This window comes from Myotis myotis, unplaced genomic scaffold (assembly GCF_014108235.1).
Source record: "Myotis myotis isolate mMyoMyo1 unplaced genomic scaffold, mMyoMyo1.p scaffold_m19_p_11, whole genome shotgun sequence".
Lineage (NCBI taxonomy): Eukaryota > Metazoa > Chordata > Mammalia > Chiroptera > Vespertilionidae > Myotis > Myotis myotis.
In genome coordinates, this window is record NW_023416315.1 from 46,933,212 (window position 1) to 46,950,048 (window position 16,837).

General features: G+C 37.1%; 1 protein-coding gene across 3 annotated transcripts in view; it reads left to right on the forward strand.

The window, feature by feature from the left end:
• Positions 1 to 16,837, forward strand: part of SEMA3C (semaphorin 3C) — a 168,661-nt gene that overhangs the window by 45,518 nt on the left and 106,306 nt on the right. Inside the window, exon 2 of one of the 3 annotated variants that reach the window (XM_036328350.1) lies at positions 12,887 to 12,997. The exons of the other annotated variants lie outside the window; for them this stretch is intronic. The gene's annotated coding sequence lies outside the window, so the exon portion shown is untranslated. The remainder of the gene's footprint in view (positions 1 to 12,886; positions 12,998 to 16,837) is intronic. 3 annotated transcript variants of the gene reach the window in all.

Here is a 16,837-nt window from a genome sequence, read left to right on the forward strand (position 1 = left end):
GACTTTGAGTGGAGCTTCTAAAACCTTTGTGCATTTCTTACAGCTGAAGTTCATATGTGCTAATGAATGCGTCACATCAACTTAAATGGAACACTGACAGCAAACACGATTTAGTTCATTAGTAAGGCACGACAAATTTACATCCAGAAATCATGTTGACTTTTATAGAGGAGCATAAATTAACAGTGGCCAGTGTTAAAGCCTGAACTTGCTAAGGAAAAATACACATACTCCTTTAAGGCAAGCAGTTCCTATAAAGCAAGGAGGCGTGGCGTCTGTGGTGTGATTTGAAGGACTCAGGGGCGGAGTGGGGGGGAGAGGGGTCTTTCTTCTTCCCACCCAGAGGGCACAAGTGCCCAACTCTACCTTCAGAAAGACTTTCTTTAAACTGTCTCTGTTGTACTCTTTTAAAATACAAATCCCATAGAGAATTTAAGAATGTGGGCTCTGGTACCAAACTCCCGTGTTTAATTCTGGCTCCGTGTTATCTTAGCTGCCTTATCTCAGGAAACCCATTGAAGATCTCCGTGCTTCAGTTTCTGCATTCATAAAATAGAGATTGCTATAGAGTTGTGAGAATTAACACGTAAAATAAGTGGAAAAGGCCCTGACACATGGTGCATCCTCTGGCAGTATCATGTTTATTATTACGGCATAGTGGGTAGCATAGGAGGCTGGGTGTCCAGGAAGACAAGAATCCTGACTAGGTAATTTAGCGTGTCAACCTCTGATTTTCTAATCTAAAAATAAGAAAAGTCTGGCTTTAGTTCAGTTAAAAGAGAGAAAATCTATTTAACACATTAATGTGCTGAATGAAAAGAATAAAGAATTGCTTTTCAAAATTTAAGTGGCCCTTGGTCTCAAGAAGTTTACAGTCTAACGGGGGAAATAACTGATATAATGTAAACTCTGCAGACCACTTTAATGGAGGCAACAGCAAGGTGCTGTGGAACCGTGGAAGAGGAAGATGGTGACTTTGATTAGTGGCATCAGACAAGACATGGAAGAGAAAGGGGCTTGCAAGATGGCCTTCGGTCACTTTAGAAAGGTGATGTCATGCTACCAGGTGGGACAAGCTCATTCCCGGTGGAGAAAGAAGCACTGACGGAGCCTGTTTCTATGGTGAGGAGTGCACAGTGCTTAGTGCTCAATAAGAGATGGCATAGTAGAAACTAAATATGGGATAAAGAGATCAGAAGCACCACGGAGAACTCTGTGTTACAGGCTAACGTTTTACTTTGTAAGAAAGAGAGACAACCCTGGCCAGCGTGGCTCCGTTGGTTGAGCATGGCCCCATGCCCCAAGAGGTCGCTCCTTTGGTTCCCAGTCAGAACACATGGCTAGGTTGCGGGCTCCATGCCCAGCAGGAGGAATGCAAGAGGCAGTCAATGGATGTTTCTCTCCCTCTCCTTCCCTCTCTCCCTAAAAAATCAATAAAAACATATTAAACAAAGAGAGATTTTGAAAATTTTTTAGCATTAGAGTTTCTGATTATTTGTTATCGTCTATTCTATAAGAAAATAAACTTTGGTAACAAGGCAAAGGAAGATTGGTAAGAAAGAAGCCGGGGAGGAGAGGTATCTTAAATTAGAGCTAGAGATGAGAATTAGAACACACAGGGCACTAAAGCCTTTTTTTGTTTGAGGAATGAGGGACTAGGGGCCAAGGACGATAGTGAATTCTGAATTCCAGACACTGATAAGATGCTATTAAATGAATGGTGTTCTCAGGAAAAGGAGATGGTGGTTTGGGGAAGCAGATAATACATCGAGCAATAAATCCTATGATTCTCAATACCAACAGGAGGAAAACATATTAATCAAACACGTAGTGCTCATGGCTCCTCCGATTCGCTTTCCTCCTGCCACAGTGCCTGGCACGGAGAACATCAGTCAGTAAAATTCAACCCTGGTGTGGGGTCTGGAAAGGAGAGGGAGAAGATTATGGAAATGGGAGTGAGGCTATGTAGATAAACATCACCCACTGCACATTTTTACTTCTTTGAGATTTTTGTGAGGCTATAAATATTAAAAGTAACACAGAAAATTTGTGCTTTTAACATTTAAGAATGCACCTATGGAATAGACTACAAAATCTGAATAAGTAGGTTTATATATCAAGCAATCTCTGCTAGTCTTGTAATGAGATGCTAATTTTCTTTGCTGCTGAAATACTTTTATTATCACTTTGTTAGCTAATTATAGTTAATTGTGAGCATTAAATTCACAATTAATGTTCCAGATCTGTGTATGGGGGAGAGGGGTCATGCTAGTTCATTCATTCAAGTTATTAAAAGTTGTACTCAGTGTAATATCAGGATTTTATATAAAAATACCCTTTTGAAAAACCTCCACTGCTCTCATTGTAGTTAAAATTGTCCTTACTCAGAATTCATTCCATTAATATACACAAGGCATTTTGTGATCTAAATATACATTCAACTTGAGTTTGTGGAATAGTAAATAATCTTCTCTGATCTAATTTTAAATGTGTCCTTTAATGTTACAATACAGCTTTTGTGTTAACAAAGCAAGTTTAAAATGCATGTAATCTGCGCAATTGCTGATTTACAGATAACTTGTTTTTCAAATGTTGTTGGTTGTTTGCCCCAGTTCCTTTTATGACACTTGGTATAGCCACAGTAGCAGGCTAGTGAACCACACTGACACTCACTGGAATCCTGCACTCTCCTACTTGTGGAATTTCTCCCAATGTTTTGACATACATCATCATATAAATTTCATGAATAATCTTTGCTTCCAGAGAAAGGAAAGTATATCATCATTAGCTGGTTACAAATATATTACTAATGAATATGTATATTAATAACGAAAGTCTTATTTTTAAATACAAGTGTGGGACCTAGAAAAGGAAGGGGCAGTTGCTGTTTCTGGTGCTGCCTCAAATCTGCTATTTGTTTTGTCTTCCCTGGAAGAGAGAAGTGCAGCACTCTATTCTACAAGCCACAGATTGCCGCCTCCGGGTCACATTGACCTACAGACATGTATAGCTTTAAAAAAATGTAAGATTTAGAAATTCATGTCTTAAGATTAAGAATCATTTCAATATTCAAGTGATGAAAAGAACTAGTTACTATGTGGTGTAGGGTAGTATCAAACCCAGAAGAAAGGGCATGGTGAGAGCTGGGGACACAATGAGAAGGAATGAAAGATGTTGATTCAGGGTGTCCGGGAAATCACAACACCTTTATCAGCAGAAGGCAAACAAGGCAAAGAGCAGGTTTGAAGTTAAGATAATGGGTTCTGATCAACACATACTGAGTTGAAATTACACTTAGAAAATCAGAAAGAGATATTTAGTAGGCATTTCAGAAAATGACATTTTTATAGCTCAGGAGAGAAGTGGAATCTAGAGTGGTCGATTTAAGAACCATCTACGTCTATATGAATGTATGGGGATAAAAATTATCTCATCTGGCCAAAGATTTTGGAGGCTATAATGTATTAGTGGTGGTTTTTGTTTTTCTTTATTATTATTTTTAATCGCTTACGTTATATCCAGTCTCTCTTGATATTTTCTCTAATCACTAGATAATTGAAGATTACTTCAGTAACAACATAATAACCTTTGCAGCATTAAAGTAAACATTGAATAACAACTCCATAGGGGCATGGTGTTGAAGTCAACATTGGATTCTCAAAGCCTAGTGCTTGGCAAGTAATATGCCCTCAAGATTATCCTTTGAAAGAATGAATATTATTATTTCAATAATAGTTACAGATTTCTGAATTTTGAGATCATCTCACTAAGGGCTTTGAGCATTTAAAGTTATAACTATTTTATTTGTGTGAACAGAGCTGAATTCTGGCTCAGTGTATGTTTGACTTGATATAGCAGCACAAATACTACAAATACTTTTTTTAAATGTGAAGTGACCATAAAATGCAGTAACTCCTTAAATTTAGGTATTTTATTGGCTATTCAAAGCAAGCCTATGATAGTAAAAACCATTGCAAGTAAATATGTGTCATCGTGCTATTCAGTGACAAGTTTAGTTGTAAATTACATTATCACAAGTGACTGCATTTTTCTAATATATTTACACAACGTTTTCAGAACTAACTGATATCTGGAAGCAATATCCTTTGGAAATGTATATGTAGCAATATAGATATAGATAATTTTTTAAGGTTAGACATTCCTATTGCTTAGGGACATTAGATAGATGAATAGATTTAAAAATCAAAGTTTTCCTGAATATAATAAAAAATAACTTTTTTAATGGGCCCCATAGTCATAATATATAATACTGTTGTCAGAAAATAAAATGGCAAAGGAATGCTTATATTGGTATGCTCTCATTTTCTTGTGTTTTGTCAACTGGATAAAGGTCTTTGTTAATTAAGTGAAAATCCATATTATTCCATTCCAATGCCTTTGATTTAAAGTCACACATAAAACTATGTCAACATTTCTGACACTAAATAAACAAACATCAATTAAAGAAGAAATGCAAAAGTATGCTTCAAAGGTGCCTAGGGGAGGAAAAGCACTAACCAAGCAGCGGGTCTCCCCAAACAGAATGTTTCATGCCCAGCAACACGTGCCTTCGTGGTATTCTATGCAAAGAACCAAGCAAGCAAGCAAGCAAAGGTTTGTGTGGGTGGCCGCCTCCTCACTGTTTATCCCTGTGATTGAATGTACTTGCCAGCTCTGTTGCTGCCACTGCTGGAAGAATAATGACCATGGGCCCTTGACCTCTGCCGCTTTGGATCTCAAACCCCCATTCTGGGTTTCTGTCAATTAATCTTACCTGTTGCTCCCTTACTGAGATTCTTTTAACACGACCAAGTGGAAACAGAATAATGCCACTGTAGCAACCACGTTGTTGGGCAGAGCTCAGGCTGTCTATAGTTTTGCTGTGTTCAGATGGTTTTCTTGGCCATGTGCAACGGTATTGCACGGGGCACAGTTAGACTTACTGTACGTCCGAGCTCATGTGGGCAGAAACACGATGGTTTTTCACTCTGAAAAGCAGCAATAATACAAATGGAAAAGTATCTTGGGGAAGTAATAAGAGTGTTCATACAGTCCCAAAATCTTAATGAAGAAAGCAGAAAATAGTTGACTGTCAGGAAAGATTCATAATCTTTTTTTTAAGATTTTTCATTTATTATTTTTATTGATTTTAGAGAGAAAGGGAGAGGGAGAGAGAGAGATAGCAACATCACACTGGAGATAGAGCCTGCAATCCAGGCATGTACCCTGACTGAGAATTGAACCATGACCTCCTGGTTCTTAGGTAGACACTCAAGCACAGCCATGCTGGCTGGGCTCATAATCTTTTTAAAAACTGACTATTATAAACTTAAGTTGCTGGACCATAGTCCTAATTTTAACTTTATTCAGTAAGAACTACACATTAATTAATTTCTCCTGGGAAATAGTATTATTGCTGAATGGAATGTGGCATAAAAGCACTAGTCTATACGCCTTTACTAGGCATACATTTAACCACCAGATTATTTCATAGGAAGTCAGGCTTATTTGGATAAAAACTGGTAGGTGTTATGTACGCAGACTTTTATATTTTCTACCTCTTCATTAAAATGTTGTTTCTCAAATTTAAATGAGCTTGTAGCTCAAATCGATGAGCCATTCTTGAAAGCAGATTATTTAAAAAATAGTTTGACAGATTACAAAAGAACTCCTAAAGCACAACATATGTGACAGGTGTTGAAGATTTTGAAGTTTCAGTTCAGAATCATTTTCTGTATCAGCCACTGAGCTGGAAGCCAAGCTCTCATCACCAAATAAGGCCTCATGCCTCGTCTCAGAGAGGAGTTTACCAGCCAGTGGAACCAAGAGACTGTCAACATACTGTGGCAATAGTAGGGTGTTGAGTTTCAAAACGTGTGCCCCTGTATAATTGTTAACATGGAAACACACACACACCTAAAATCATATCAACTATAAATCAGATTTAAAGCTCCCTCCTCCTCCTTTGTTTTCAACATATGAGATTCAGTTCATGCAGTCATTTAGCCATGATTGAGAGGACTCGTTGGTACCCTGACTTAGGCCCTTTAAGCATGTGTGAGCTTACTGAACCAACTGAGGCTTGATGTAAATCTCTAGGATTAACTTGGAAATCATAGAGCAGAAGATCAGGTGTCCTTCCTGGGAGTATGCTGGGTGTTTTTCCAAAACAACCCAAAACTAAGCTAGGCATACCATGACTTAGCAATATACTTGTTATAAGCAGCAAAGGAAATGATTCCTGTGGTTTAAAAGGGGGGAAGTATCTAAATGAGTATGTGGAAACCGTTATAATGCTTCCTCTATATAGTTAAAATAAATATTCTTCCTTTCACATACAAAAAAAAATGGGGAATTTTCTTGAGTTTTCACCACTGTTTTTTTTTTAATATATTTTATTGATTTTTTACAGAGAGGAAGGGAGAGGGAAAGAGAGTTAGAAACATCGATGAGTAAGAAGCATCAATTCAGCTGCCTCTTGCACACCCCCTCCTGGGGATGTGCCCGCAACCAAGGTACATGCCCTTGACTGGAATCGAACCCGGGGCCCTTCAGCCCGCAGGCCAACGCTCTATCCACTGAGCCAAACCGGTTAGGGCTTCACCACTGTTTATTTCTCTTGGAGTGAACTAAAATATACCCAATGCCTGTTTTAGGAGGGACTTTTAGGCAGAAATTTTAAATGATGAAAAATAAAAAGAGAAAAAAGCCTGAACAGTCAAAATTTCTTTTAAAGTCTGAGTGTTGCAGTGAAGGGGACAAATAATGTAGCTCTAAGTAAGGAGTCCAAACTTCATCCTGTGCAGATAACCATTCAGTTCTGCAGGTTTAGGGTTCAGTTATGTTTAAGTTCAAGTTGGAGGGGAAAGATTTGTTTCCTCCCCAAACTAAGGCTCCTAAAATAAATGGAAAAAGGCAATGGAGAGTTACCTCTAACTCATACTTGCTCTATTTAAAACTGGACCCAGTCTGGGCTAGAATGCATTTGATCTAATTAAACATTCCAGAGCTGTGTGAGAGGATGTAAAAAGGATGGTCTCTGATCAACACTTAGCAGCTTTATGAATTTGGACAACTCAACCTGATATAATTGAGCCTTCTTTTTTCTATTTATCTCAAGCATTTTTAAAATTTTCCATTCATTTTATGCACTCTCGGTGTGTGTGATTTGTAAATATAAATATTTTTGCCATGATTTGTGTTATTTAATGTTTTCCTCGTCTGTGAAAATGGGGACTGGAATTCTTTCCTCAAAAATCCCATGGTATTATGAATTCACAACATAAAGCTCTAATCTCCAACCATCTTAAGATAGTTGCTCTAGTTTGCTGTACATTGTTCATAGAGGTTTTTTGACATAGGATATAACTGTGCATCTATAACTGAACATCTTCTTCTGAGGTCCAGTGTAGGGTCATCAATTAAACAAGGTGGAGCCCTACAGGCAAATGTCTTTGCTCCTTGGGGTGTAGATCACTGGGTCTCAAACCTGCTGGAGCGTCAGTATTGTCTGGAAGACTTATTTAAAGTATACATCTTGAGCCCCACCCAAAGAAACTGTGGGGTCCAGGATACATAATCTTGTAAGACTCACCTGAAAGCCTTTCTCATATACAGAGAGATTTGGGAGCTTATACCAGCTAGGATAGCAAATGCCTAATAGTATTTTTAATGTGTCAATGCTTTGTGTTTGAGTCATTTAGGTATATTAAAAAGTAAGGTGAGCCCTGGCTGGTTTGGCTCACTGGATAAAGCGTCGGCCTGCGGACTGAAGGGTCCCAGGTTCAATTCCGGTCAAGGGCATGTACCTCGGTTACGGGCACATCCCCAGTGGGGAGTGTGCAGGAGGCAGCTGATCGATGCTTCTCTCTCATCGATGTTTCTAACTATCCCTCTCCCTTCCTCTCTGTAAAAAAAAATATATATATATAAATAAAATATATTTTAAAAAAAAGTCAGGTGAAATTAAAGCAACATCTTAGGTAACACAACGAAAGTCCACACATCAGAGTTCAATGTCTGCATGGTCTGCAGTTACAAAAGTGTTAGAGGAGAAGGAAAAATTATCCAGCTGTTTGAGTCATTTTCCTGCTTTGTGAATATAGAATATCTTTGGTCATATTTAGAAACATCAAACTTAATAATAAGCTATTAACGACATGCAACTAAGACACGTAACATTTAACTGGTAAAAATGTTTGTGCTGGTAAAAATCCTACTTGCTTAGTTAGCAAATAATTTTTGGTTCATGTACATGTTTTTCATGCTAACTCTAAGCTGTAACTGGTCTGACTAAAATATTGTCAAGTGGTCATGGGTCTAGAGCAGTGATGGCGAACCTTTTGAGCTCGGCGTGTCAGCATTTTGAAAAACCCTAACTTAACTCCGGTGCCGTGTCACATAATAGAAATTTTTTGATATTTGCAATCATAGTAAAACAAAGACTTATATTTTTGATATTTGTTTTATATATTTAAATGCCATTTAACAAAGAAAAATCAACCAAAAAAATGAGTTTGCGTGTCACCTCTGACACGCGTGTCATAGGTGTGCCATCACTGGTCTAGAGAAAGGCAAGAACTGGCCAGCTATCAAATATATTTTTGATATATTTAAATTCTCTTAATACATGATTTTATTTTTTATGACATATTCTTGGATGGAGAGACAACCCTTTGTATCAATCAGGTTTTTTTGTAATTCTCACATATCTTTTAAACCAAAATTTTATATACCATAAACAAATATTTTACCTAGTGATAAGCAATTCTGATATGTCCTAGCTGATTTAGCTATGAATCTTGACATTTAGCTATTTCTCTCTCTCTCTCTCTCTCTCTCTCTCTCTCTCTCTCTCTCTCTCTCTCTCTCTTTTCTCTCTCCCTCCCTCTCTCCCTCCATCTCTCTTGTTTTGGTGTTTCATGCCTTTTCCTTCCCCTTTAACTTCTGAACATTTATGAGATTTTTATTTTATTGAGTAATTTATTGGTTTTAAAAATATGACACAAAAGCATGTCCTGAAAATTCGAATCTCATTCCATAAAGGACGGCCCCTCCCCCCCCCCCATTTCACTGACATTAAAGCTTGCACCATTTGAAGCATTTATGTATTCTTGGAAGTCAGAAATTTGACTCTAATTCAAGGAAAACATATACATATGTAAGAAGACAAAAAGAAAAAAATAGATTAAATTCAGGAATTAATTTAATGAAAGGCATAGATGGAGGTGAAGAGAGACTTTTTTTTCTTTCTTTCTTTTTTTAACATATATTGATGATAAAATTTGTGAGGTTAGGGCCTCAATGACTACTTTTCCCGACCCATTATCCAGTGGCATGTGGTTGTTAGAATAAAATAAGAGGGAGGAAGAGGAGAGGAAGGGGAGGATGGGGCTAATGTTGATTTTTGCTTCAAGCTCAATCTCAAGGGCTGTAATTTTCACTCCAAAGTATAGGGGAGGCAAATGGGGTGACCATTTAGGTTACTAACACCTTGAATTTCTGCTACACTTGATGCCTTGGCAGGGCAGAGTATTCCCTTGTTCTTTCCATTAAGGACCATGAGCCCACATTAATCATCTGGTCCGTTTTCTTTTCAGTTCTAGCTCCTTCAGCAGTACAGATGAATGAGTAAGTGAATGAGTTCTCCCCAGTAACACAAGTGTCAGTAAGATAATGAGACACTATTTATAACACTTTTCCCCAGAAAATAATTTCTATCCACAGTGCTTCTTTGGTTATTAATCCTTAAACTCTAAGCCTGAAGTACCTAGTTTGTATCGGCATGATTTCCTTTCCTGACCTAGTTTTTCGCACCATTGCAGCTTTTTGTGTCCTTGGAAAATCCCTGGTGGAGGTGGCACTGTTACTTTGAAAGCAGGGCAGCATGGCGGTGCCACCCTCCCCCTGCTCTTGCTAATCCTGTTCTTTCCAGATGACAATTTTGTTAGTTTACGGTTAATTCCTATTCATGCTACCTTTTCGTTTGAGTGTGGGTGCGTTATTATGTATCAGAAGTAGACATACCCAACTGGCATGGCCTCAGTGGCTGAGCATTGACCTATGGACCAGGGAATCGCGGTTCTATTCCTGAACAGGGCACATGGCCAGGCTGCAGGCTTCGTCCCCAGTGTGGAGCGTGCAGGAGGCAGCCAGTCCATGACTCTCTCTCACCCTTGAGTTTCTATCTCTCTCTCTCTCTGTCTCTCTTCCTTTTTCTGAAATCAATAAAAATATATTTTTTAAAAAGTAGACATGCTTCTAAATGGACAGAAAACAGCAAATGTCCAGAATTGCAGCCTTAAAGGGGGAATCTTTTAAGTGCAGATTACCTGTCAAATCCATGAAATTGGAAGAACAGTGAGTTTTCAGCTGCATATTCAGAGAGCCCTTCGAGAAATAATAACAGTTTTTAAACTCTAAAAATTGGTAAACAGTACTTAATTAAAATTCCTTTGCTAATTTATGTAAGACTATTATTAACTGTGTTATCTGAATACATTGAATCAAAATATCTCCTCACACACAACCCCTGTTTAAGAAGCAAGAAATAACATCATAAAAGCTTATCTTTTATATAAATACATGATAACGAGACGGCTAAATATGTGCCAAGTCTAGTTACAACATAACATGTGTGATTGAGAAAAGTTTATTTTTTAAAAGAGCTTCTTCGTGAGATGACATGTAAACGTGGGGTGGGAGGAGGAGTTATCTCCCCAGCTCAAATGGCGCTGCCGCAACTGCATATTTCCAAGAAAGTAAACTGTTAGCATTATAACCTCCTCTTGTAGCTCTCAGGTCCCTTGAGTTTTCATCCTGTTGATTCTACCATAGTCATCCAGGCCTGTGATTAAGATCAAAGACTCTGGAGTCAGACTCCCCAGGGAGCCAGGCCTGATTCTGCCACTTAGTAGATGCTGCGAATGTGGGCATGTTATTTAAACATCTCTGCCACAGTTTTCTCAACTGTATAAAGATAAAAATAATTCTCCTATGTATGGTAGCCGTCCATCTGAGTTTGCCAAGGACAGTCCCCATTTATGCCAGTTGTTCTGAAGTAACTATTACTAGCTCCCTTTTTCACACTCAAAAATGGGCCATTTTAGGTAATAAATTATAGAGTCTCCTTTCTAATATGACTATTATGAAGATTAGATCAACTGATCCATAATTATATAAAGAAATGTTACTTACAAATATGATTATTATATTTCTTATCTATAATCGTTCCAATTAAAGAAACAGAATTGACAGAAAAGTCTAAAAAACATGCCCTGTGCAGTAACCCAATGGACAGTGGGGTAGCATGGGCATCCTGAATGCGCTCAAAATGTGTTTCCAAAAATCTGGTTGTGTCTTGTCCTATATCTAAATGTCAACAATGTTGTTCTATCAGAGGGTCCACATTTCAAAAATTTCAAACCACTAGAATGAGAAAATGCAAAAATAGAAAATAATGTTGGTAGAAAACACATGTGGATGTTAGTCTTGGTCTTCCAAGCAGATATTATTTCTGGCAAATAATAGGTTATGTATTAGCCATAATGTAACTGGGTTTAATTGTTGGGTAAACATCCTCTCCATAAAACTATAAAGAGCACAGATGAGCACCGGTGAATATAATGAATACTCAGCTGATAAGCATCAGTCCACCTATATTGAAATTAAAATATTAATTTAAACTCTTTTTCCCCTTAGTCACCTCAGAGCTACCCGAGGAGCTTGGTATCACCCAAGATCTAACAACTCAGAGGTTCCTTTCGGGCCCAGCAGTGGGACATTAGTACTCACTCCAGTTGAAGGCTGTGACCTATAGTACTCAGGGAGGAACCTGAGATGTTCATTTAATAGCCCCCTAAGTGGGTGGCATGGGAAGATTGTTTGAAAACATGATCAGTTAAAGGAGCAGTAAGTCTAAGCTCACCATGTCAATTCATAAGCTCCTTCTCATGCAAGTTCATGTAGAATCTGCTCTACAGTTCACTGCAAGCAAAGAAGGACAGATGGGAACCGTTGGAAAGGCTTTCTGTCATTTTCTTTGATAACTTTTTTGGGAGAGCATATGACTTTTCAGAATTAAAAGAATACATACATATATATATATATATATATTATCAATAACCTCACTTAAAACATGTAACCCTATGTTTCAGGATCACTTTGATGTCTAATTTATAATCATACTATGTTAGAGCAAAATCATTTTTATTTGATAATCTGAGTTTTTATTATGGAAATTGTGACAATGAAATTATTTTATTTTCTTTCAAAGAATGTCAAAACAGAATCTCCTTTTCTTTTGAAGAGATTTGTGAATAACAAGTGACACTAGCAAATGCTCCAAGGGGATAGACATGCATTTCAAACCGGTGACCTTGATAAGGTCACGGATTAAGCTGCAAGGGTTACAATAATGCCGCAATAGTGGGAGGCACAGGCTTACCAGAGTATATAGAGTATAGACTCTACAGGAATTGTTCCCAGAGACCCAGCTGGGAAATAGAATGAAGGGTTCTTCTGCTTCCAACAAATTGTGTCTGCATCTTGCTTTAGTGCCTCATCTCCAGCAACACTCTGCCAGTCTGTCTGCATCAGCAGCATGAGTATTGCTAGTTATTGTTAATAATTTTCACCTTTTAATCATGTTTTTATCATATTAAAGTTAATATTTTTACTGGTATAATTTAAGCTGGTCAGTAAGTACAGCTAAAATTAATACTCTCTTTTCATGAACATGTACCATATTTTAGGTACAGTTCAATTTGTGCTTACTAGTAGTGAATTCTGTTAAACTTTTTTCTTCTTTATTGCTTGGCATCCTTTGTGGCCATCTTGGACTATGACTGCCTGTTCTCTACATGTGCTGATGCCATTGCCTATGAAGGCAGTCCTCCCGAAACTCCTGCTCCATGAGGCCTTCTCAGCTGACTCTGGCGCTCAGTTATTGTTCTCCTTTCTGAACGCAGAGTGATTACTGTCAGTGACACTGTGTATGGTAGGTTGAATAATGGCTCCTAGACATCCACATCCTAGAACTCATGAATGTTACTTTTTATGCCAAAATTGACTTCACTTATATGAATAAATTTAAGCTCTTGAGATCAGGAGATTCTCCTGTGTTATCCAGGTGAGCTCTAAATGCAATCACAAGTTGCTTATAGGATAGAGACAGAAAATTCTGACACAGAAGAGCGAGAGAAGGCAATGTGACCACAGAGAGATAGACTGGAGTGAGGTGGTTTTAAGCCAAGGAATGTTAATAGCCCCGAGGAGGAGGCAAACAACAGATTCTCTCTAGAACATCCAGAGGGAGCGTGGTCCTGTCAACACCTCAGTTTCAGCCCAGTGATACTGATTCTGGACTTCTGGCTTCCAAATCTGTGAGAGAACAAATTTCTGTTGTGTTTAAGCCACAAACCTTGTAGTAATTTGTTACAGCTACAAGGAAACTAACATACTCCGATTCAGAAACTACACATATATAGATGTAAATACCCCTTCTTAGAAATACAATTTTCAACAAATCAAACATAGATACAAAAGAAGTGCAAACATCTTCTGTATGAATGAGTCTCACATAAGTTAGCACAAAGAGGCCATATTTTCATTCAGGTTAAAAATATATGTGTAGCCCCTTTGCCCCTCTCAGTGACTGTCCTCTCTATTCTCCTTGAATATAGCCAGTATCCTGGCTTCTAACACAATAGATTAATTTTGCCTGATTTTGAACTTTATGTAAACGCAAATTGTATAGTATATTTTATTTTTTCTGACTTATATTGCTTTACATTTTGTTTGAGAGATTCATTGGCATTGCTATAAATAGAAGTAGTTTATTCTTTTTAATTGCCGAGTAGTAGGCATTGTAGGAAAGTACCATAATGTGTTTACCCATTCTCTTGTTAATAGACATATGTGTGATCCTCAGTTTGGGGCCACAATGAATAAAGCTTCTGTGACTATCCTTGTACATATATTTTTGTATGTACCTAGAAATTGAGTTGCTGGGTAATATAACATGCATATGTTCAAAATAAGTTGATAAAAGCCAAATTATTTTCTAAAGTGGTTACACAAATATATTTATAGCAGTATATGAAAATTCCAGTTGCTCTATATCCTTGCCTAATATTGGAAATAACCAGCTTTTTAAAATTTTTATTAAAACAAACAAATGTAGGCCGTCTGGTGGGATCTCATTTTAGTTTTAATTTGTAGTCTCCCAGTTCCTAATGATTTTTAACACTTTTTCAACTGTGTGTTGGTTATATGGATGTCTTCTAGGACAATTATTTTAAGATACTGCCATTTTTATTTTATTTCACATTTTTCTGACTGATTTCTAGGAGTTTTTTATACATTCTGGATATCAACCTCATATAGATTATATGAGTTTACAACTCTCCCATTACTTGGCTTGCTTTTTCACACAATTGATGATGACATATAAGTGTAAATTCCAAATTTTAATGTATCCCAATTCATTATTCTCTTCTTTATGGTTTATACTTTTCCCCACTTTAAGAAAACTTTACTTGCCCAGAGGCCATAAAAATAATCTCCTATATCATTCTCTTTGGGCTTTGTTGTATAGTTTTTCAATCTATAATAGATAAGCCTCCCAGAAACAAAATACAAATTTATATTTGTACCAATTGAGATTAAGAGTGTCCGTTGCTCTGTACCCTCACCAATAGTGTTTGTTTTCTTTTTCTGTATAAAACTGTTATGAAAAAAGCACTATATTCAATAGCACCCCACTCTAATAAAATATATTTTATGCATATGAATTTTTATTATACATTAAGTAGAGACCATAACTAACATAGTCTATTACTTTGAAAAATGTACATTATGGTCTTAAAATCAGGGAAAAGTACTCTGTCAGCAATGTTAATTTTTTCTTTTTATGTATCTATTCAGCAAAGGCATCAAAAGTTCTTTAATTGCCACCATTGCTAAAACTTAGTCTTGTTATTTCTCCTCTGGTTTTAAACTCTAGGTGGAAAAGCTGTTTATAAATTATATAAAATGAAGGCTAAATCATCTTATATTATTTTGCATTCAGAGCAGTAAATGCAGAAGATTAAGCAATTATCCACTCATGGTGGAATTAGGTAGACATACTTAAGGCTAAATTTAGAAACTTAGCTGCAAAATTATATTTTGCGTGACATTCAACAGCTGGATTAAAGAGGCAGTAAAATCTCTTATGTTATGAAACGAGCTGTGAAACATGATAAGGGGAAGGTGCTGAAGTGGGATTATGAATGATCTCATCATCTCCCATGTAAAAGGGAGGGATTCCTGCCTGGCTGACATGGCTTAGTGGTTGAGCGTTGACCTATGAACCAGGAGGTCACAGTTCGATTTCCGGTCAAGGCATATAGCCTGGTTGTAGATTGAGTCCCCAATGTGGAGTGTGCAGGAGGCAGATGATCGATGATTCTCTCTCATCATTGATGTTTCTATCTGTCTCTTCCTCTCCTTCCCTCTCTGAAATAAATAAAAAAACATGTTTTAAAGAGAGAGAGAGAGAGAGAGAGAGAGAGAGAGAGAGAGAGAGAGAGATTGAGATTGGGATTCCAGAGTAGAAAAAGAATTCCTTTATCTAGATTCTACAACAAAAGATCGTAAGTGGACCTATCATGGGTTAAAAATGAAAAGAATACATGGAATGAAAATGACTACTTTCTATAAAATACATAGGCTGCATAAGTTATACATGAGAAAGATATTCGAAATTAAGATAAAGGTGAGGGTGATGAGAAAGAATGTTGGATTTGAAGCAAGTTTTGGACTTGGATTATTTTACCTATGTTTTCTAAATATTCTTAATAGAGGAATGGGAAGGGTAGAAATTCTTTGAAGAATAAAAACATCAAAAACGATGGGACTAAGAAGTTGTTTTAAACTTATCTAAAGGAGACTATCTCCCCCTGCCCCTAAATTTACTAAGAAGAGAAATATTTGGCAGTGCTCCATGACTTGTCCTTGAATGCTATTCTTTGTCCAGGGTATGGAGACATGAAGGTAGTAAAGTTATCTAATAAATAATAATTTTAATGGCTTGATTTAACACACCGGTGTGTGATAGAAAGGAAAAGGGGCTATTTACTCTTGCATTTTTTTTATAGTTGGAAGATTTTAATCAAGAGACTGCATGACTTTCCTAATCTCATAAATTACAGCTCCAAATTCAGCTATGACACTAGAATGGGGACATAGTTCTAGTCTAAACTCAAAAGAAAATGTTGCTTGAAACAGTTTTTTGTTTCCCTCCTCCCCCAAATTTTAGTTATTTGTGTTAATTTTTATTCTGAGTATCAATTTAGAGTAAACTAGGAACATACAAGTGGAAATTTAGTTAGATACATATGCTTAACCATTGTCCAGAAATTATATAACAACTTCATAGACATGAGGATTAGCTGCATTGTCAATCAATGGAAATAATTTCAGGAAAGAAGAAAGAACAGAGTATAGATGAAATTTGAAGAATTCAGTTTATTTGAGGTAGGGGTAAAGGGTGTTTTAAAAATTTAAAGTTGGAAAAAAGCAATACTAGAAAAGACCTTATTATTTAGTTCAAACCTTTTACTTACAGATGTAAAAATTGAGGCCAAGTGAGAAATATGCCCAAGAGAAAAAAATCTGGTTACAAGAATAAGATTGTTGTTATATTTCTGCTACTGACTCTCTGTCTAGTAGTTAATGCTTTCCACAATGCCACCGTGCTGTTTGTAAGCACAGTGGCTCTCGTGCCTGCCGCCTCAGTAAGCTATGTATAGGTTGCTCAGTATTGGAAGTCTTCCTGACTAATTACACTGTTCAT